The sequence below is a fragment of the Cyprinus carpio genome, chromosome B7, assembly GCF_018340385.1.
Source record: "Cyprinus carpio isolate SPL01 chromosome B7, ASM1834038v1, whole genome shotgun sequence".
Taxonomy (NCBI): Eukaryota; Metazoa; Chordata; class Actinopteri; order Cypriniformes; family Cyprinidae; genus Cyprinus; species Cyprinus carpio.
This window is the reverse complement of record NC_056603.1, coordinates 25,353,327-25,376,717: the sequence shown is the minus strand read 5'-3', so window position 1 is coordinate 25,376,717 and position 23,391 is coordinate 25,353,327.

The window sequence follows — 23,391 nt, the reverse complement described above, 5'->3', positions numbered from 1 at the left end:
GTCTAGCTCGCAGCATATAATCCCCAAATGATCAAACAAAATAAGAACACTGGTAAAAAAGAAGATGTGATGTTTTGAGACACAACATTAAAAAAGGGGGAGGGGGAACTTGAAGCTATTAAAGTGGGACATCTCGTATTCAGTGGAGAGCTGGAGGCTGCTGCCATCAATCAATTCAACTGGCTTTAGCAGGTGCGGAAATTGAGAAACTGCGTATAGCTGCATATTAAACACTGACATTCAGCCATTTAATTTAGGAAGATATAGATAACAGAACACTATTCATACATCTAATTCATTTCCATGAACTGGATCTTCTAAACCGTTCATTTTAAACAGTTTGCTTTGTCAAATGCAAAGAAACAGGATTTGTGTTTAAGCTAATTTAGCAACATCCTACTTTTATGGCACCTATGATTGAGCTCATTAACAGCTTCAGTATGATTTATGACAATGATTATGAAGTCTTAAAGAAGCCCCATGTTGGCCAGTTGAGCACCCTTAACAATCAACCGGAGATATTCTCTAGTTTGAACCATCATCCACAGTTGTTTTCACTTGTCTATACTCCACAAAAACACATCCAATTTATGGCCTGTATTGAATCACTGCCACAAACCAAATGTAGGTGAGCGTGATGTCAGGAATGCTCAGAATTGCATTGTTACTGGCAGACAACTGGAAATATAGCATAAAGAACATACAGTGGTTCACATAATTAAACATCTCTTTTCACAATTCGTAAAAAAAGAAAAGCAGAAGATGGGGGGCAAAACCTTTTAGAGAAAGAGCTTCAGATTTCAAGCCTTTTTTGTGCCCTGTTTGTGGAAAGTGCCATTTATTTTCACAATAATTATTGATTCTTTTTATAATGTGTGTCATCTGTAGTTGAGAGCATGTAGTGGACCTTAATTAAAGCATGTTGAAATAGAGGATGGCAGAAGGACTGGAGGTTTGGACAGTGTTCAAGAACAGTACAGGAGGGTATAATCTCCTGTGTTGACATGGTTAATTAGCCCAGGTTAGAGGGAAGTGAGGTTGATCATATATCACACTCTTATTCACAGCTCCATTTACTATCCCACTTTAGGGAATCCTTTTCTCTTTAGCCCCCGCTGCAAGAGGGTTCGAGGAGATGAGCATTGTGTGTCTGAGTGGAGAGGACACAAACGAAAGTCAAATATTCATTTGTCTAATTTCATAATGAGCAGGAACAGAGGAAAAACAGGACTAATATTCCAGTGGGCCTAATTAAAATTGGTGAGAGCTTGAGAAAAGCAGTTACACTGAGGTGATTTTAGACTCAGCTCAAATGAGAAGACCTAATTAAGGAGACTGATGGCCTTTACTTAGAAGCCGCCTGAGATGTGTCGAGCACTTTGTGTTTGTCCCCACAGCAGATCACTTTGATTAACCACTGTCTGTATCTGAATCTGGCAGGACAATTAATAAATAAGGGCCAGTTAGAAAAAAACAAAAAACAAAAAATTAATACAAAACAATTATAATAATTATGATGATTGTGATGAAAATAAATACAGCTGCAACTTGCCAAACCTCCATCTCATAAGCTCAGCCTACACTGAACTCAGTATGAGGCAAAGTCAAGAAAAACAAAACTGAGCCACACTGGACATGACATTGGATTGTTTCCGAAGATGAAAGCACACAAAAGTAAGATACTGCTGTAAACAGGTGCAGGCTTGAATAGCAAGCAGCTAATTGCAGACAATGTGGGCAATTTTGGGCATTTTGATTGTGTTGTACTCTTCATGACTCAAGCAAGCTCATGAGCTGGCCAAATTATTTAAAAGTTATAACCACAGTTATCACCTTTTATTTTTAGTAAGCCAAAGTGCATCAAAGATAAAGCCCCAGTCCAGAACATCACTTCATCCTCAGGTTTGTTAATGCAGTACAAGAAAAGCTATTCATTTTTATAATTGTTTAGCATGTCCAGCATGGTGAAACAAAAATTTCATTACAAAAGGTATTGACATGTTTTGTCATTTTTATAATTGTTTAGCACAAGGCGCCATCTCTAAACTACTCACAAAGGAAAAGTGCATAGTATCCTAGCCTCTTTTTTTTCAGTAAATTATGATCTTCACTGCCACTTGAAAACTTGGGCCAAATACAGGAAATGAAAATGGCAGATAAAACAGTCAGGCAGAAATCCAGCCACCAGAAACAGTAACTCATTTTTAGGGATACATTTGTTTATTTTATTGTTTGTTTATAATATCACTAGCAGACAAACAGGTACGAAATATAAAGTTTGATGTGCCTGTGTTATGTATTATCCACAATGAAAAAGGAATTTTATTTATTTATTTTATTTTTTCACTTTTATTGATGTAACATTAAACAACGGACACAGCATTAAAGATTCATGGTTGGATTTCTATGAAGGATTTGGTGTCAAGAATATTTTTAAAATGTTATTTATTTATTTATTTATTTATTTAAGATTATGACAGCCTCTGGTCACACAAATTGGTGAAGAACATGACACAGTGACACAGTAGGAAGTGCAGGGGATGTTTGTTAATTTATTTATGTATTGATTTATTTATTTATTTATTGTACTTTTTTTTTTTTTGCCTATGCATGTGCTGAATTTTTACTTTTTTTCCCCCACAAATTGTACAAAATAGGAATGGAATTTCACATATAATCTTGTATTGATTGATTGATTGATTGATTGATTGATTGATTGATTGATTGATCATGCAATGGATTATTTTGAAAACAACATGGAGAATTCCAGGAAAAGGAAACAACAAGCTTGGTAAACTCAATCCTTTATTTATTTATTTATTTCTCAAGAAAAAAATACTTTAGGGTTTTGAACTATTTTTGTATCTTAATGGAAAGTAAATGGTGGGGCTGCTACTCCTTTAAAATGTATGGGTAATTCCTGAGTACAGTTAAGAAAACAAAATGCACATGGATTGTCATGACAGTAGCAAAGTTTAAAGTGGTTCTGATGTAAAGTGTTCAGAATGTAGTATAGATTGCAGACCGTAAAAGATTGCCAGTAAAAAAGAAACAAGTATTCTGAGAGAGTGTTTTAGTAATTACCCTGCAAACATGTCCTTGCGGGGCCCATGCTGGTTTTTTTGCGGGCACAGTGGGCTAGGGCCAGCCCACATCCAAACCTAAACAGGCCCAGTGCGGGCTTGACCAGGCAAGGCCCACAGCTTTGGACTCACCACAGGCTCTCTGTGAGCAGCCCACACTATGGGACTGCCAACATTAATCCAGTGTGGGCCAGACATGATCTTATTAATAAGAATTCTGAGGGCAGTTTTCTTCTTTACCAAGAGGGATGCTAGAGTGTTTTAGGTTTCCGTAAGTAAAGCCATGTGGTAGAGAGCGTTAGCAATAGCAAGAAGCAGTAGCCAGCATGACTCACCTGCTGAGAACATTATGCTGTGTCCTGGTTGGGAAATGTGTAATTTCAAGCCCAGTCTACATTTTTAGTGTACATTGGTGATGTTTTTTGCAGAGATATATTTATGGCCTATGTTTAGACTGATGCTAAGAGTTAAAGACAGTGTATTGGTATCCATTTTAGATGGGCTCTTTATTGGTGAGGTTACCACATCATAGTCCAGTTTGAATATGGATTTAACATTCTTTTCGACATGAGACCATAGTCTGGATGATTGTTCCTGGTTAGGAAGAGTCTGGTGTTTGATAGCTGTGGCTTCTTTACAAGAGGTTGGATTATTCAGTTGCTATCAGCCAACTTCAGCCATGGACAGTGTTTGGACATTAATGTACAGATGAGACTTTCGCACACATCAACTTTTACTTGACAAAATCCTGCAATCTTACATTGCTTTGTTTGCTTCTTTTTTCTCTTTTTTGTACTTTGTGTATTTACATTTTTGGCTATTTGTAGCTGTATTAACCTGAATTTAATGTTTTCTATTTTTGCATCTAATAAATCCACTGATTTGAAATCCCTTTGAGTACTGTACATTTTTGACAATATAGACACTAGTTGTGTGGCGACTGCATCCATTTCAGATGTATAATAACTGTTAATCCCAAAGACTAAAGTTATAGTAGCTGAAAAGTATTTAAAGTGAAACAGATGTATTGTTATAGATCGGGGTTGTTATAGCATCCTGTTCCTAGAGATCTACCTTCCTACAGAGTTCAGTTCCAACCCTGATTAAACAAACCTGTCTGTAATTATCAAGCGCTCCTTCAGATCCTAATTAGTTGGTTCAGGTGTGTTGATCAGGACCAGAGTTGGGCACCCCTGTTGTAGATTAATAATGTGGGCTAAGTGAGGGCTGCCCGTGCAGAGCCAGCACTAAGGGGCCAATGTTTTGTCAGTGAGCAAAATCTCAGAGGCCCTGCACTGGTAGCCCGCTGGGGGGTCTTATAGGCTAGCCCTAAGTGGGCCCGTAAAGGGCCAGTGCAGGCTTGTTTACAGGGTATATATTAGAATAATAATAAATATCATTTTACCTGTATTTTTCACATGCTCAAACAATTAGTAAACAAGATCAGCTACTATTGAAATCCCACTTTATGTGCGACCTGCTTCTGCTACTGTACCCTGTTTTTAGAATTTGCCATTAATCAGTTTTGAAGGGCCACACATCCAAATAATGGGCCTTAAAAGTGATTAATCATCTATTGAGAAAGAATGAGAGAGGATTTGAGATGTTAGCCCCATAGCAATAAATCACCCTCATAGTACTTGGGGAAATATTTAAATAGTGACACCAATAAAACAATACAGCTCTCCCTCTCTGACCTAGCATGACAAATTCATAATCATTATCAACTTCCATTAGCTATGAAAGAAAGAAAGATTCAGCTGTCAGAAATTCTGAAGGATACCAGGGTGTCAGTGGTGCTGACTGATCAATTTCATCCCACAGTTTACAACATGAATAAACACACAGAATGACAGGGTAAGGTTAACTGTTTTTCACACAGTGAAAATATTTAGAGTATTTCAACGGCTCCTGGATCCATTAAAACACTCTTTATGTGCACATTAGAAGAAGATAATTAAGCTTGGACTGTTATTAAGTACTTTTTAAGGATCCCTACTCTTATGATTCTTAGCCATGAGTCTGTGGCATTTCTTGTCTGTGTTTCGTTGGCGCAGTATAGATGGTGTAGCTGTCTTTCATTCTGACTAATCACTTAATGTTTTATCCATTATAAATACATTTTAATCTTAAATAATCTATCTTTTACTATAATCCACCCATATCTAATCTCTGTGTTGCTTTGTGGCTCACAATCACTTTCAGGAGTCATTTTAAGACATTCCAGTGTGGCTTTCTTACCATGTAAAAATTATTAAGCGAGATGTGAACCTCATAATTATTTTTATAAACTTTAGCAAAACTGTTTGTTTTGATCTGACGGAGTTCAGCTTGCCTTGGGAGAAAGCTAACTGCCTAATTTTTTCTCAGGGGTTTTAGATGAGGTTTCATCTTGTAAAGAGAACATCAATTGCTGAATTCTCTAACTGCCAAGCGAGCTGTGTCACTCACATCCATCAAGCGGTGGAGGCTTGAGTAGTTTATTAATACACTGCATTATGTATATGAGATGTTTGCTTCTCTTTCTCTCTCTATCTTTCACGCTCTCATTCTCTTTTCCTTTTTTACCTTTTTTATCTTTCTTACAGTTCCTCTTATGTTCAACATTGAAGTGTTTTTATGACACAATGCTAGAACTGGAGCTAATCTTAATCGATGACACCGTTACTCATCTGCTAAAAGCTACCTAAATTTATCCACTAGCAGTGCATACTCAGACTAATAGCGATTGCTTTCTGACACTCGTCCTTGGGAGGATGCCGGGAATGGAGTGAGAGGGCAGGAAGTATCATCTTAATGCCTTAAAGCTGCACTATATATCTCCGTGAAGAGTACTCACGCCCCATAGGCATTAGCGCAGCTGTATACATGATCACACGCAAGCAAAACTCACAAAAAAAGCACTTTAAAAGCAGGTCTTTTCGGCAGATGTACACTTTAATAAAAATAAGTGATTTCTGTGTTTGAGACTTGAGTGTGGAAATGTGTTTTAGTGGTAATTAACGCACCACGAGATTTGCATTTCGCATTTAAAACATTAAGTGCCAGAAATAGTTATTCCTGAACTCTGAAATTACTCTGAATTACTTATTTTCTGAACTCTGAAAATAGTTATTCCTGAACTCTGAACTGTTGAAAATACCAGCTTTGAAACTAGTCCTCTTCATTTTAATTACGATGGGACTCAGTGGGCAAAGGGCATTGAGAGTTTGTTTGTGTTAAAATCACAATGAAATGGCAATAGCAACAAATCTTTTACTGTACAATTGAGTACATATTATTGAAGGAAAAAAACTGTAGAGCAGGGACTTGGTTCTATCCATCTATCCATCCATTGTTGATCGGAATTTAAGATGTGGGTGTTGCTCTCAAAACAGTACTGCAATTGTCTGCTTGCAGTCGATTGTGGAGGGGTGGGGCTCAAGTAAACAAAATAATAGGAGACATCTAGCAAATGTCACCAGAGAGAAGTTGTTTTAACTAGAAGATCAAGTTATGACATTTTTATGAAACAAGGTAAAGAAAATATACAAAAATACATGGACGAACTGTTCATAACACAATGCATTTACAAAATAGGGTGAATTTGAATTTTAGGCATTACTTTTTGATGAAGCTTGTTTACCAAAGAAATATAGCTGGTTAATCTAGTTAAGAATCCTGGTTACTGGATCTGCAGCCAAAATACTACATATTCTGGTCTTTTATCTTTTTTCATGCTAAGTAAAATGCTGTTTAGTGCTATAGCATTATCAAGGCTGAGTATTCATTTTAATCCTTACTCATTCCCATGGGAACCCATGTGGTTGTCCTACTGTACTATAGCAGCCTTTGATCCTCTTTGATTTCTGAATCCTTCAATTGTTGGATGCCTCCTGAAGTACAAGCCATGACTCAGATAGGGTAGCACCCCAAGGTTTTCTCACTTTTATATCATTAATTATCTATCAAAGTATTGCAGAAGGGTTGTTTAACTTTGTGCATCTTTATGCTTTGATGATATTTTGGGTGAAATGTCTAGCATGTACTATTCTAAATAGCACAGTATAGAAAATTTGAACACAAACTAAATTCCAGCATAAGAGCGTCACAGTGATTGACAGCACTTGCCTTTCTGTACTCCTCCCACGCTGTAATTGACTTGGCTGGGGCAGCTGTGTGTCTGTGTGAGTGTCTTCCTTAAATGGCTATTAATTAGCATTAGAGAGCGCAGTCTGCTCACACCTCGCCTCTCTTAATCCTGAGCGTGTGGCTTTTCGCGAATCCATTAGCCACGGCGTGGAAGTCGCTTCTGCGCCAGAGTCAATTACTTTATTCATGCCGCTTTGCTGTTTTGGAGACTCAGCTTTGACATTGTCAGCAGCCAGAATGAAACAAAAGCATAAAAAGGAACCAGCCACTTTTACATTTCAGACCTCGTTTGATTGATTTCATATTTGCCTTTCATATTATTTGTTATTGGCCATTAGCCTCTTCATTCTCATTAGATATAGTGCTTTACCCCCTCCATTTGCAGTTTACAAACAGTCACTTTCATGTGTATTCCGTAGGTTACGTAAAATTGTTCTTGTCTTAAAAGAGCCTTTAAATATGCTCTGCCTCGTCTCATGGCAGAATGTACGTGTGGTAGATTTTCAAGCATTATTTTAAGTGTGAGCAGGTTGCATTCTTTGTCACATGTTCGGTGTAGCTACTAAAAGGCACGTCTTTCAGCTTTTGGCTAAGCTCCCAAATCTAAACCCCATTAAGAAGTATATCTAAAAGCTTTCAGATTGCCAGTGAGGGGAAGCCCATCCCTACGGTATGAAATTAGATTGTACCGTGCTACTATGAGGCAACACGTGTTTGTTTCTTCATTCCCAGGAGGAGCTGTCACTTTCCCAATGCTATGCTTTACCATGTGGGACCTGTGGTTGTTTATGTTGTGCGTAGCTGTTTGTGGGGCAATATTTCCTACTTTACCGCCAACCTCCCATTTATTAGTGACAAAGCTCACTGCAATAGTCTGTTCTGACCTATTCGTGACTGGCACTGGCATTTAAGAAATACCAACAAGAAGGCAGTGCAAACTGACAGGGTGGACTGGAGGAGTGGCGCATAGCATTTTAAACGGCAAATGTTAGAGAGGACATGGTGTTACACTGTTCCTTCTCACCACGCCTTCAACCCAAAAGGTGAGTGGGGCTCATCGGTAGATGATGAGCACCATGGGAGGTCATCTGCACTGCTAAGATTGCTCACTGGTAGGCTTTGGAATTCTCCTTTGGCCATTCAATCAGCTTCTTTGTGTGGTAGCTAAAGGAAAACTGGAGTTACAGAAGGTCAGATCTTCGTGCTTGGAATGGCTCCATCTACACTGTAACATATCAGTCACAGATGAACTCATTAACATCAATGTGCATGGCTTTTACCATGGGTTACCATGTTCAGTAGCTTCTAATATATAGGAAGAGGGCTACAGATGAGGCTCTGTTTGGGTTGGTGAGAGCTGACTGAGGCTTATATTGATGGCACTCAGTGGGCAAGTGAGTGGAAGAGCGGATTTGGGGGAAAAGGTTCTAGTGGCAGGCTGGAAGATGATGGAGGGGCTGTAGGTGGCATGTTCATAATGCTGGCTGGATGTTCCCTGTGCTCTGATACCCCTATGAGAGGCATAAGATCCTCACTCTGGACTCTAGGCTTTAAGATCAATAGGATTATGGGACTTGTGCTAAAAGCTTGTCTTAGTTCTCCCTGCAGCTTGCGTTGCACTTTCATGCCAACTTCACTTCTTCACGAACATCATCTCTGACTCAGTGCAGGGGATCATTGACCGTAAGTACTGCCACTATATTTGACTTCTCTAGGATATTGAGCATCACTTTTCGTGTGTGCCTTTAAATAAGAAGTGTTAACACTTTTGAACAAATGAATTAGAAATACTTGGAAACTACTGAAGATAATTTAAATGGTCAAATGAATATACCAAATTTAAATACTAATATAGCAAATGTGTTATGTATGTATGTACAGTATGTATGTATTTATTCATTCATGTATTTATTGGTTGGTCAATAATTAATATAAATAGGCTTGGAGGTGACACATGACAATGAGCTTTAGACTCAAAGCTAGTATTTCACTCTAAAGATTCATAAACTGCAGTACTGCTTATTTGTGAAATGTCCTTGGGTATGAGAATGGTCCAAATAAAATAATGTTCACCTAATCAAAACCTAGTACACTGATATTACACTGCTGTCACTGTAAAATACATACACTGCAGGTGTAGGTATGTAGGTAATAGGTGTGCCTTTTAGATAAAATTGTCTGATATCCATTCAAGTGACTGTTTCTGTTTGGGAAAAGAAAAGAAAACACACACACATGCACACACACACACACACACACACGCACACACACACACTCAAAGTACCCCCCCCCCCCCAATTCTCTCCAGAATTTCCTCCCCCAGTCCCAGTGGCCTTCTCACAATGGGTCTACTACCATGCATTTCCTAAGGATCACTACACTTTAAATGCTGTTTTGTGGAAGCCTTCATTAATGTCACATAAGACATAACACTGCTGGTCAAAACATTCAGTTAAGAAATAAAATAAAATATTGAACATGAATACACGAGGGACTTGTAACCAAAAGTGTCTTGTAACAATGAAAAATAGAGGTAGAATTGAGAATGTGTGTGCTTGTGTGAAAAGAGTGTGAAAGAAGAGAGACTCTTGTTGCATTGGTGCAGTGTTTGAGGCCAGATTCAAATAAGAATTGTGCATTGTGATTTTGTGACTGTCATGTTGTACGCTTCAAAGATCATTTTACAACTCATTAGTAGTCATGTGCCATTCGAAATGCAAGTCCAACACCTGCATTGCTAACAGGATGCTAGCAAAGGGACACACAATGTGAAACAGCAGCCCAAGGCAGTGCTTTCTGCAGTCCCTTATTTTGACTGACTGTCCAATGCATTATTTCAGTGTATAGCAGCAGTTGCACATGTGGGCTCAAAGAAACAAGCAAATAAGTAGAACCAGATTTAACAGTCTAGTTATACATGTTCCTTCTAAATGATCAAGGTCTAGTAGAATGTATGTGTTTCGGGTTGGTAAGGTTTATTTAATGTTTTAAAATAATAATTTAAGAAATAATGCATTTTAAAGTGTAATTTATTCCTATGAAGTCATTAGGCCTCATTCATGAAACATATAGTTTGAAAGAAATGTACACCTGCTCCCTACCATGTGTAAATGTTTCAAAAAACGATCACTTCCATAAAAATATTATACAAAATTCATATGCACTGCAATCATAATATTTTACAAGTGTGTTTGCTCGTTATTTTACAAGTTTTTATTTTTATTTTTATTTTTTGGACAGTTGATAAACTGTTTAACTTTGAGTAAAAGCAGCGCTTGTCACTGTCACTTTTTACGCAGCCTTCCAATAAATGGAGGAGAGGTGGGTTAAATAGCCTACTACACCGACCAATCATCCTAATTGTACAACTAAACAACAATAGAGTTTTTAATAGTTAAAATTGCTGGTTACTGCATTTTTATATTCAGTAATATTCTTCAAAATGAGATACTAGTAATACATTACTGCCGTGGATATTCCACATTATAGCAACCAAAGCACTGTGCCACCAGCTGGCCGTTTTCAGAAGAACGCCTGACATTTTTATTTATTTTTTTTTCTGCTGGCTAAAATGCTTTGGTGGACACATGTTATTGAATATGTATTGTTAGGTATATGGCCTATTAGTCTCTTTTTTTGCATTTATAATATATACTGGAGCCAAAACTGAGAAAGGAGTCCAGAATATTCCACTGCATTCCTTGACATGCAATTTCCGTAGCTGCAATTCATAGGTGGGTATTATGCTAATTGTAAATGAGTGTAAGTGACATGCAAAATACCTTAGAATCAATAAACTGAAAACAACCTGTTAGATCAGCTATCATTCTTTGTAATATGTGAGTGCTGTGAGCCTTTGATTGTTGGCTGGTTGATAGGGAGTTGCCAGACATTTGTTCTTGGTGGTTGCAAGGGTGTTGGATGGATGCTGGTAGAATATTGTGATTGATTATTATGGTGTTAATTAGAATCTTGTAATAAAAATATATGAGATGTTTCAAAAATCTCAAGAAATTATGTATGAACTGTATTTTCCTACAGAACAAAGCATCCAGTAAATGCCCTCCTGTATTTTCTTTAACATTTAGGAAACCATAAACTACACTTAGTCAATCTCACTGCTTTGATGTGACTACCCATCTGCTACGGCCCACAAGCCTCTTGCGGTGCTTAATTAGCTTTTTGTCAAGTACGCTGTTTACAGTTGAAATTGTCACAGACCACATTCTCACGTGTTGCCACTGGCTGTACACAGACTGATGGAGAAGCATGCGCTGTGCCTCGGAGACACACACTTTCTGTGCTTCACAGTTTAAATCTGAGCACACTTTCAAAACCAACTGCAGTTTAGATTTCAGTCTGCAGTTCAAAGGCATTTCTGTAGAGGTATGGAATTTCAAATCTAAATTTATCTGATGGTATGATTGCCTGCGGTAGAAAATATAAAGTAGCCAAGGATCTTCATTCATAGACGGAACAACTCACTCTTCAGGCGTGCACAAGCAGCAGGAGAAATGTGTTGTGAAAAGTTGATGAAAAGAGTACTTTTTGAGTACTTGAGAATATTATTCACGCAAAAGTATCTTAGATATTGCAGGTTCAAATGTCAAGTTTATATAGTGCAAGAAAAAATACAGCTGGGATTGAAAGTAGACCTACTTATTTACTGTAAAACATTTCACTCTGTTGCGAAGCTGTACGTGCAGAAAAACAAAAAAAAACAAATTATGTCCAGAAATACAAACTGCATGCACAAATGAGCTTGACAGTCCATATAAATCTTGTTGGGTTGTCCCCAGTGAGGTGAAGTCTGGGCTCCTGGCCTGTTATCAGCTTGTTTACATTAAACTGCATTATAAGCCCCTTGGGATGGATTGTGACAAATATAATAGCGTCATGATCAGACACCACATTTGTCTGCGGATCTAACTCCTCATTTGGAGACTTTCGGGGCTTTTTTCCTCCATGTCCTCATGAATTCTTAAACATAGGGCTCTGCATTTTAAAATAATATTTTATTGTGGTTATACAGAAGTGCTAGTGTGTGTTCTCTTACTGGCTTTTGTGGTATGATGCAAAAAAATATTCAAAATGTTGCATATAAATCAAAGCAGATGTGGAGATCAGATGATCAGTGTATGGAGCTTAGAAATAAAGTAGAATAGATCATTCACTTTTTCATTGAACTAAAACTATAGCATATCCCCTAAACATCCTTTGTTGTTGTATGTTACTTATAGTATGTTTTTGTTTTTTTTCTTCTTCTTTTTTCTCTTTTTCTAAGAACTCAGTTTAGAGATGAATCAACTGTGACAAAACGGACAGCCCAAGTTGTACTACATCTTGCTGACTCAATGCCTCACTAATTGGTCAGAGACCAGAGAACTGTGTGAGGTAACAGTTGCTTTTTTGTTAGTGTTGCCTCTGCGTTTTATTGCCTGCTTTTTTTTTTTCAGTTATTTATTTCTGCTTTTTTATTCAAAGAGAAAGCATTTTTATTATTATGTGTTGTTAGCATCCAATTAGTGTCTAAGCTGATAATTTAATTTTACTCTCAGTGTTCTTTTCTTGCTGTGCACTTCTGCAGTCATGCAGGGTTGATGATGCTCACTCACAGACACACAAAAAATAAAAAAAATAAAAAAGGGGGGAAAAATAGATTTCTCGTTGTCAGAATTGTTGTGCTAAGTGCTAAATTCTACCTGGAACATTGTTAGCCCGACTTTGTTTCCAGGAAAAAAATATGCCTTTACTCTGTCCTGATTCATTATTCTTTCTTCTGTCTGTGGGATGTCGTCTAAGGCTGAGATCTGGTTGGTAATTTAAATGCATAACTTCCTTCTTTTACTCACCTGGTCGTAATTTGTTTGGCATGAACACTGTTGTTCATCTGTTGGCAAAATGCATTGTCTCATCACTCTTACTGTAAAGTCCTCTGTTGTAGGTTTTACATTCCTTTTAAATGCAACATGGAGCGAATTATATCAACATTTTCTGTTTTAGCATGACTTGGGGAACTTGCAGTTTGTTTCTTCATTCCATAATTAACATTTTAAATGCATAGATTATGCAAACAGCTTAGAGCGCTTACACTATGATGGATATGAATGTGCAAGATCATTTAAAGTGTGTGAACATAATTTGAAATTAAGCAGAAAAATGTTCTGATTCCAAAAAGCACACTCCCTTTTGAAGATCACATTGGTTGGTGGATGTCTGCGTCAGAACACTTTGCAGCAGACATTTTTGCTGTTGTTGTTGTTCCAGGTCCTTGGATTCACAGTGTTCTCTGTAATAGTGTGTAAACTTATGTGTAGGGGCAATTGGTATTTGAGAAAGGAAACTCTTCTCTTTCTTTTTTTATTATTATTTTTTTATTATTATTTTTTTTTCTTAACAGTATGTATCCACCTTATTTTTCTCATAAGAGTGGGTGCAGCCATTTGTAAATTTTATGGGTCTTGCTTCTAGTTTCATCCACTTCCAGATATTTTTAGCTTTACAAAACTGTTTGATATTGCAATTGCATATTGCTCATACCATATTATTTTAAAGTATTATCTTAATTATGAACACACTGGTTTGTAGTTTAAACAGTTTTACCATTTACTGCACGTTGTTTTTCTTCTCGTTGTTTTCCTGCAGTGGCTAAGGAACCGGAAGTCTAGCACGTTCACAGAAAACGGCTTACTTCCATGTTTAAAAATAAGATATATACTGTTTTTGAAGTTTGTGGGGCCTATTATGCTGTTCAATGTGCAAACTTAATATGATTTTATATGTGTTAGTTGTGTTTATTGAGAGTTTGATTTTTCTCCTTAAATTGATGCATTAATCCCATATCATTTTGGCTTCTACTCTTGTAAATTGACACAAATATTGTGAAGCCCTCAATTAAAAGTTAGCTAGTAGTTGCTCTCCCTTGATATTTGGAATTAGCTTTTTAATTTTGACATTAACTCTTGTATGTGAAACTGTTTTAAAAGCAATGCATGCAGAATAGGGTGTTGGTGGAATATTTGAGTCTTCAGAAACCCTGTGAGCAGCCTGACCATCACTAGCATCACTTTACATGCAAGACTGATTACAAGCTATATTAAAAATTCTTATATCAGGCATTACCTCCTAATCGGAAGATGATAAATATTCTTCACATTTGCCTTCTGTTCTTTTAGAATTTTAGGTTGACTTTTCTTATAACTCATTTGTGATACTATGATTATAGGATATTTTTATATTTGTGTGGTGCAGCAGATCTACAAAGTAGAATAATCTTCACAAGATAGTCTTATATAAAAAATCACACACAACAGTTTTTCATCATTAACAACAAAAAATTAAAAAAAAAAAAAACTGCTTGAGTTTTAAGTATTTCAGCTCTCCATTTCACTTGCTTTTTTCATATTTCAGTTTCTACCTTCTTGTTTTTGGGCTTAAAATTAAGGATAAAATTGGACTGCATTATAACATGCTTTTAAATTGAAGTTTAAAAGTCAGTGGCTCATGCACTAAGGTGGTTAGTGTTTGCTCAGGGAATTCAGAAACAATAAAACTCCTTAAAACACACACTGCTACAGTGACTAAAGGGGTTCATGGTTTTCAGTTGCTTGATATTAGACCAGTTTCACCACAGACTGTGCATCTGACTTTGGACTTATGGAAAAGTATAAACTCAGGGCACGTCCTGGGGAACTCTGAGACTTTTAATCTGTGGTGGAACTGATCGCAGTTGACCAAATAATCTGCCAATTCCCTTCACCGTACTGCAATGGCAACAGAGGCTAAGTCCCTGGCCCTCTCATCCCAGAGAGCTTGCTCAGCACTATAAAGAAGCATTAAATCCCAGGAAGAGAAAATGAGAGGTTTCAAAGTAAGAAGATGATGAGTGAACTTATATAGGTTGGGGCAATGTTTTCATACTATCTGGATGTATTATAGTTGTCACAACTTTCTCGGGGAGATTATTTGGCAGTTTTAGGTTACAAAGTTGACATTTGAGCTCTTCCGCCCTCACTGGATGATTGGGATGATGACATGAAGTACATGGGAGGTTGTTTGGAGAAATGTGCATACCATCTACAGCTGATGACAGCTATAATGCTTGTTACATGCCAGTCTGTTGTCAGGTCAGAGAGAATGTTGGATATCCCTTCATGAGTAATAGGGATAATTGCTCCTCACATCATAATACAGATATTTGTGTTTTAATTAGTTGTTTTCTAATTATTTAGAGTGAGAAGTAAATTCTATAAAGCATAGAATTGCAAAAGAAGTGAACAGTGTATGCAAATAGTGTAGTTGTGGAGCTACAGTACTTCTCCTTCCTCCTCCTTCAACAAATGTTGAAAACGCAAATGGTCACAGGAAGCAGACATTCACAGGCCACATTTATACAGAGAGCCGTTCTTGCCAGAAGCAATGACAAAGGGAGTTCATCTGGAGTTATTTCACTCTACCAAATAACGAAAAATGTAAATGTAATATTTATTTTAAAAGATTCTTGTGTCTTTTTATTTTTGTTTAAAAGTTACATTGTAAGTATACAATGTTCTATTCATAGATACTGGAAGTTTAGCTTTGCTCTTTTTTGGAGGATTTTACATTTTGAATTTTTAAAAATCGTAGCTTCACCAGTATGGTACGAAACTTGGTGAATTTTATGGCACTTGGTATGTGAACACACACACACACACACACACACACACACACACACACACATACAAAAGTGGTCGTCACACTCATGGTCTTCGGTCAAAAATGACTGACCATAGGAAATGAATGGAAAATGGGAAAAAAAAAAAAAACAGAACATTTTTATGTGTACAATCTACAAAACCCACAATGCAGAAAAAAAATGCACAGCAATGAAGTGGTGAAACTCTAAAACATCTAGAGTACACACTTGTACACATGCATACATACCTATGAACTGGTGTGACTGTAACACTGCAACTATGTAAAATAAAATCAATAATTCGACTACAATGCAGTAAAAAAGTGGACAGCAAGGAAGGGGTTACACTCTAAAACATCAAGAGTGTAAAACGGATACATCCACTCACACACACACTTAATTACACACTTACAGACTGCCCCCGCCTTACACGCCATTACTGCAGGTTCATTAGGCCAAGGCACTGAAGGACAAGGGTGGTCACGATCCGGAAGTTCAGAAAGAGCTCTGAACTGCTACTGACCTTGCACTCCAAGCAACTAAGGTCACCACAAGTTCTCTGGGTCGTGCAATGTCCACACTTGAGGTCCAGGAGTGCCATCCCTGTCTGTGTCTGGTCGATATGAGGGGCGCCGACAAGTTTGGTTTCTTAATGCCCCTGTGTCCCAGACCGGCCTCTTTGGAGACGCGGACGAGAGCCTGGCCCAGCAGCTCTCGGCTGCCCAGAAACAGACTGAGGCACACACCCTGCCCTGGTGGGCAGCTGCTGCCTCCACCCATCTGCCGGCCACAGCACCCCAGACTGCTCATCACCGAGGGTGGCCCCCTGCGTCTGCCCCCGCTCCCTCGCCGCATCTGCAGCAGCCTCCAGCAAGCGGTGCCATAGAGCTAGACGTAGGCAGGCCGCCCCATCTGTCCTGGCCCTCATCAAACCTGGAGGTGAGCGGAAGAGCAAGAGGCCCCAAGATGGGCGAACCAGAGAGGGAGAAAGCTCCTACCCCAGAGGAGGGCCAGGTGGAGAATACAGGAAAATCTCGACAAAAGAGTGGTTTTCTCTATCTCTGGGTCCCAGGAGGGCACAGAAAGTTGCGGACGGCCCAACACCGGACCTCATTCATCCTCCTCCTTCGCTAGCCGGCAACAGTGGGCGGTTCGAAAGAGTCAACAAAGGCCCTACTCACGCACCCTCTGCCAACCTGTGGAACCAGGTAATCATTGCACCACACACTCAGACCCCTCTCTGGTCCGCTCACAAGCCGCCCAAGTTGGGTCCCTGTGTTCCACCTCGCTGCCCCACTGCGGGTATGGCAGTGGTTCTGTTGGTCCTTCTTGCACGGTATCTGGGTGCTTGGCTAGTGCTACCCAGCCCGTGTTGCTGTCTTCTGTGGACCACCAGCCTCTGCTATGTGATTCAGTTCGCCCGGCATCCCCCCAAGTTCAGCGGCGTCCACTTCACAACACTGTCTTGGATGCAGAGATCACAGTCCTACTGGCGAAATATGCATTAGAGCCGGTTCCTTCAGTCGATATGAAGATGGTTTTTTTCAGCCCTTACTCATTGTAGCCAAGAAAGGCAGTAGGTTATGAACAGTCTTGGACCTGCGTGTCTAGAATTGGCCCTGTAATCGGTTACCGTTCAAGATGTTAATGCAGAAATGCATCTTCGGGTTCTTCCGTCCCCAAGATTGGTTTGCAGCTATCAACCTGAAGGACATGTACATTCATGTGTCGATCCTTCTGCACCACAGACCATCTCTGCAGTTTGCTTTCGAAAGACGGACATATCAGTACAAGGCCCTGCCCTTCGGGCTGTCCCTGTCTACCTGTGTCTTCACGGAAGTCGCGGAAGTGGCTCTTGTTCCCCTCAGAGAGTAGGGTGTATCAACTATCTTGATGATTGACTTATACTAGTGCAGTCTTGAGATCAGTTGTGCAAGCACAGGGACCTGGTGCTCCAGCACCTCAGCCTGTTGGGTCTTCGGGTCAACTGGGAAAAGAGTAAACTCTCCCCAACACAGAGGACCTCTTTTCTCGGTTTGGAGTTGGATTCGGTTGAACAGACAGCATGCCTCACAGAGGAACGTGCGGGGTCGGTGCTAACCTGCTTGAACTCCTTCAAGGGCAGGACAGAGGTCCCACTAAAACTATTTCAGAGGTTCCTGGGGCATATGGCAGCTGCAGCAGCACTTACACCACTAGAGCTATTGCATATGAGACCGTTTCAGCACTGGCTTCATGGCTGAGTCCAGAGGTGGGCGTGGCAGCGTGGCAGTGCTGCACTCACCTGGTCCAAGTTACACCGGCCTGTCGCCAAACCTTCACCCCATGGTCGGATCCTACGTTTCTCCAGGCAGGAGTGTCCCGGAACAGGTCTCCAGGCATGCTGTGGTTTACACGGATTTTGGGCTAGCTGACTTCCAGGAAATCCTGAGGCCCCGGCCCAGCTATGTGCCCAAGGTTCCCACTACTCCCTTCAGGGAACAGGTGGTGAACCTGCAAGCACTGCCCCCAGAGGAGGCAGACCCAGCCCTAGCTTTTCTCTGTCCCCTCTGAGTCCTTAGATGCTACATAGACCGGAAACAAAGCTTTAGGACATCAGACCAGCTCTTTGTCTGTTATGGATGGCCAACTTGAGGCGACATGACAGGAAGAGACTTAGGGAAAGGAGGAATATTGAATGAGTGACAGAGCTGGGGAGGACAGGGTGAGCTTGAACAAAATTATGTTTGCGGCCTGATTGCGAGCTTACTCTACTAGAGTGTTGCAACCTCCTGGGCGCTGGCTCGTGGCGCCTCACTGAAAAATATGAAAATAAGATGCAGGACATCCGATCCACTTTCGCTAGGTTCTATAGCCTTTGTGTGGAGCCGGTATCCTCCTGTGTTCTCACCTCAAATGGGCAGTGGCACTAAGAGGCAGAACATCCGGTGCTAGGCCTTCATTCGATGAATCCTCAAGAACCGGTAGAAGGCTGGGTTCCATATGTGAGACCTAAGTGGATCCCATATATGTAAAGTCCACAGTATAGCCTCAGAGCCCGTGTTTCACCAGCAGACATCTGCCATTCCCAAGTGGGTTATAATCATCTCCAATTTTCCATACACACTTAAACGGTGCTCATATGTGTATTTGCTTTTGAAACCTCCTTCGGGAAGGATGGGGCTTCCCATGGGGGTTCCAAGTGGAACGGGTACATTTTCTCAGTCTTATCCAATCTCTCTGAGTGGGTAGTGCTACAACAACATTGAATGGTATTTTTGTTGTGAGCCCTGGCCTACACTAAAAAGGGGTGCAGGCGGCTCGCACAGGACACCAACAAAAACCTGGTATGCACTGCACCTGCTGCCTTTTTATGCTCTTGCTGTGATCAGCTGCAGCTGGATGAAATAATTGCATGCCAATGTGCATTGGCTCATTTAGTTTACACTCTAAATAGATTGGTCTCTCTAAGCGAGATCCCAATTTGTCTGTCACCGACGTGACGTCTCCATTCCCTCCTTCAGGGAAGGAGGGTTGCATAGATAACTGACACGATATGCTGATTCAACAAAAACTGGATTGTTTTTTGTTGTTGTTGTTGTTTAATTCTGGTAACCACAGTTGTCAGTTTTATTTTGCAAAAACAACAGGACTTAAATCTATTTGATTTTATTTGATTTTATTATTTTATTTGATTTGATTTTGTATCTTTTATATATATATATATATATATATATATATATATATATATATATATATATATATATATATATATATATAATAATAATACAGTGTTGTGTAAGCAAAGCATCATCCTTTTGACTACATTCAATCCGAAATGGAGACATTGTGTAGCTGTACCATTTTCTCTGAGACTTGGTTTCTTCTCCTCTCTTACTGTTCTGCCAGTTTGAGAGGGGCAGCAGGCACAAGCTGGGAATCATTCCAGGAACCTTTCTCAAGCAGTTGAATATTCATCTTCATTAGGGCATCATCACCCCACCACACTCCACTGCTGATTCCTGTTAACACTGAGCGAATGTGCAAAACGGGTGCTGGTGGAGGTGACATGACGGGATGAGACTTAGAGAAAGGAGGAATATTAAATGAGTGACAGAGCTGGGGAGGACAGGGTGAGCTTGAACAAGATTATGAAGGACACACTGATCTCATTGCTTGCTTCAGCAACATGCCCCTCGTACTGATACTGCCATATATGCAATACTGGAGAATACAAGGACATTAGCAAAGGAACTGTCTTCGATTCGTTTAATCTTTTTACAAGTGTTCAGTTCCTTTTAACTTATATGCTTAATGGTTGGGCTAATCATTTTTAGGATTTCTGGGGACAGATTAAAGTGTGTGTGTGTGTGTGTGTGTGTGTGTGTGTGTGTGTGTGTGTGTGTGTGTGTGTGTGTGTGTGTGTGTGTGTGTGTGTGTGTGTGTGTGTGTGTGTGTGTGTGTGTGTGTGTGTGTGTGTGTAAACTTGTCTTACAGTTTTCACCTGTCTTACTCTGTTCTTCATGCATTTAGATTCATTTGAATGCACTTATTATTATTATTTTTTTATTTCTTAAAATCATAATTTGTTCAGCCTCTTCTGGTTGTTTTGTCTTGCTATTTCTTGCTGGCCTTCAAAGAAGTCCAATAATCACTTATAATGAGAAACATGCCTTGAAGAAAAATACTCTGTATTGCTCATGTTATATGTTAACTGAAAAAAAAAAAAAAAAAAATCATTAATATAAATTATATCTTTTCATCTCATACATTCGAAGCTCTCCATGTTTACTGTCCATGTTTTATATATATATATAATCTTTTTTTTTTTTCAGGGATCAGAGACCTTCTATGGAGTTATTAGTGGTGCTTTTTAAGACTGAGCCCAAAGTGAATACAAAAACAGATAAACAGGGGCACTGGGTATTAAAAATCTGTGTTACCAGCCAATTACAGCACTCTGTCTCCCTACATTACGGCTTGTGGGCAATGGGATTCCATGCTGTAATCAGTGATGCTTGCCAGATCCTGTCTTAATATGTTAGAAAACCTTCCAGCGGGCTATTGAAATATACATTAAAGCTTTGTTTATAGTCTGCTTCTCCTGCATTTGCTAATAAATATCCTGTATGTATCCTGAGACATATTGTATTAATGTGGACAAAACCTGGAGTATTTGGTGAGGAAAATGGGATAGTATAAATTACTCATAATATATTTGATTTTGGCATGAACAGTGGCACATCTCTACATTAATGCTTTTGCTATAGAAAACCATGCATTTTCCATAACTACTTCTCTTGGGTAATCCAATCCAAGTTTCTATTGCTATTACATTATGAATCTTGTGTTTGCAGGGTAGAATTTTCATGTAGGCCATAAATGCTCAAGCTCATCTGCAGAAATATTTGAGCAGCGCTCATGATCATGAAATAGGGGAGACTGAATGGTTGTAACACTTTTTTGCTTTAAAGTCTGAAACTAAGCACATACACACACACACACACACACAAAACACAATTTATCTAAACGTTTACTATAATTTTTCTCCGTTTATTTTCTACAAAGTAAGTTTCTGCAAGTAAAAAGATAAAAAAGAATTTTAGAATCTGCAAATTTATAAACTATTTCTAAAGTCCCAAAATTATCCCTAAAATAACTGTTTTCTATTTTATTACATTTTAAAATTTATTCATGTGATTAAAAAGCTGTTTTCTCTTCAGTGTCACATGATGCTCAAGACTATTTATGTTTATTCATTTATGAAGGAAGGGGGGCAGAAACTATTTTATTTTATTTTGTTGTTATTTTATTTCATTTTATTTTATCCTAATTGACACATTTAATAATTTAGTTAATTGGCTAATTAATCACAATAACCAATTTTCATCACAGAATAATATTGTTTCCCTATATTTTCCTAATTACAATTGTAAAATTGGTTTATATGCTACAAACTATTTTTTCCCCATTTTCATCACAGAATAAGGCAGAAAACATTTATTAGTTTTTATGCTGTAATAAATTATATGTCAATTGGGCTGCATTATTCATACACTTTATTCATTACCTGGAGGTGACTTGAAAAACACACATAAACCATATATTGGCTCCACGTCCCTAGCATATTATATGTGCATACTCAAGAAACAGTGGTGCAACTTAATATTTTTGTGGAAACCATCATACATTTTTTCATGATTCTTTGTTGACTAAAAATGTCAAAAGAAGAGCATTTATTTGAAATATACACTTTTTGTAACATTATACATATTTTTACAATTTCTAAAAAAAAAAAAAAATCTTTAAAAAAAAAATAATAATTTCACCTTTCCTTTCTAAATTGTTAAACTGATAGTGTTACAACCCCACCCCGTGTCACAACTCTCCCTGCTCTTAGTCATTTTTGAATGGTCAGCCTACAAAAAACAACCTACGAATGTCTCAACTATTGTTATACACATTAAGCAGGGAAAGGAGGAAGTATTTTAACATTGAGAAAAAATTACATCACCTTTAACATTTAAACATTTACGCTTGGATGAATGTGTACAAAGAACTGAAACAACTGATCCTGCAATGCATTTATTTTAAAAGCCAACACCATTATAAAGTCAAGAAGAGTTCAGGCAGCACCTCCTGTTCCTCCCTCTGTTTGTCTACCTCCCTTGTGTTTAATATCACTCCATCACTGTGGGTATATATCACCAGTCCAGTCAACCCATGAAGCTGGGATGCACAGCTCTCTTCATCAGGGCATGAATTTCTGGAGCTGGATTTCATCAAGTCTCAATATTATCATAGCACTGAATGCTATGTTCAGTTTAGTTGTATTTTACACCCATTCAGTGCTGGACGAAGTACACAAATCGAGTACTTGATTTGAGTAAAAGTACAGATATGTATAATAAAATATTACTCCAGTAAAAGTAAAAGTACTCCTTTTTCAATTTTACTTGAGTGGAAGTACAAAAGTGACTCGATTTTTTTGAACTTAAGTAAAAAAGTACTGATAGATAGATTTATTTCGCAGTTATACAACCAATGAAGAAATGGTTTGCACACAAGTTAATGCCAACCTACAGACATGTCTCAACTATTGTTATACACATTAAGCAGGAAGGAGGAAGTACATTGAGGAAAAAAAATTACATCACCTTTTAACATTTTCAAACATTTACGCTTGGATGAATGTTGTACAAAGAACTGAACACACAACTGATCCCCTGCAATGCTTTATTTTAAAAGCCAAAACCATGATCAAAGTCAAGAAGAGTTCAGGCAGCACCTCCGGTTCCTCCCTCTGTTTGTCTACCTCCCTTGTGTTTAATATCACTCCATCACTGTGGTTAGATATCACCAGTCCAGTCAAGCCATGAAAGCTGGGATGCACAGCTCTCTTCATCAGGGCATGATGAATTTCTGGAGCTGGATTTCATCAAGTCTCAATATTATCATAGCACTGAATGCTATGTATCAGTTTAGTTGTATTTTTTACACCCATTCAGTGCTGGACGAAGTACA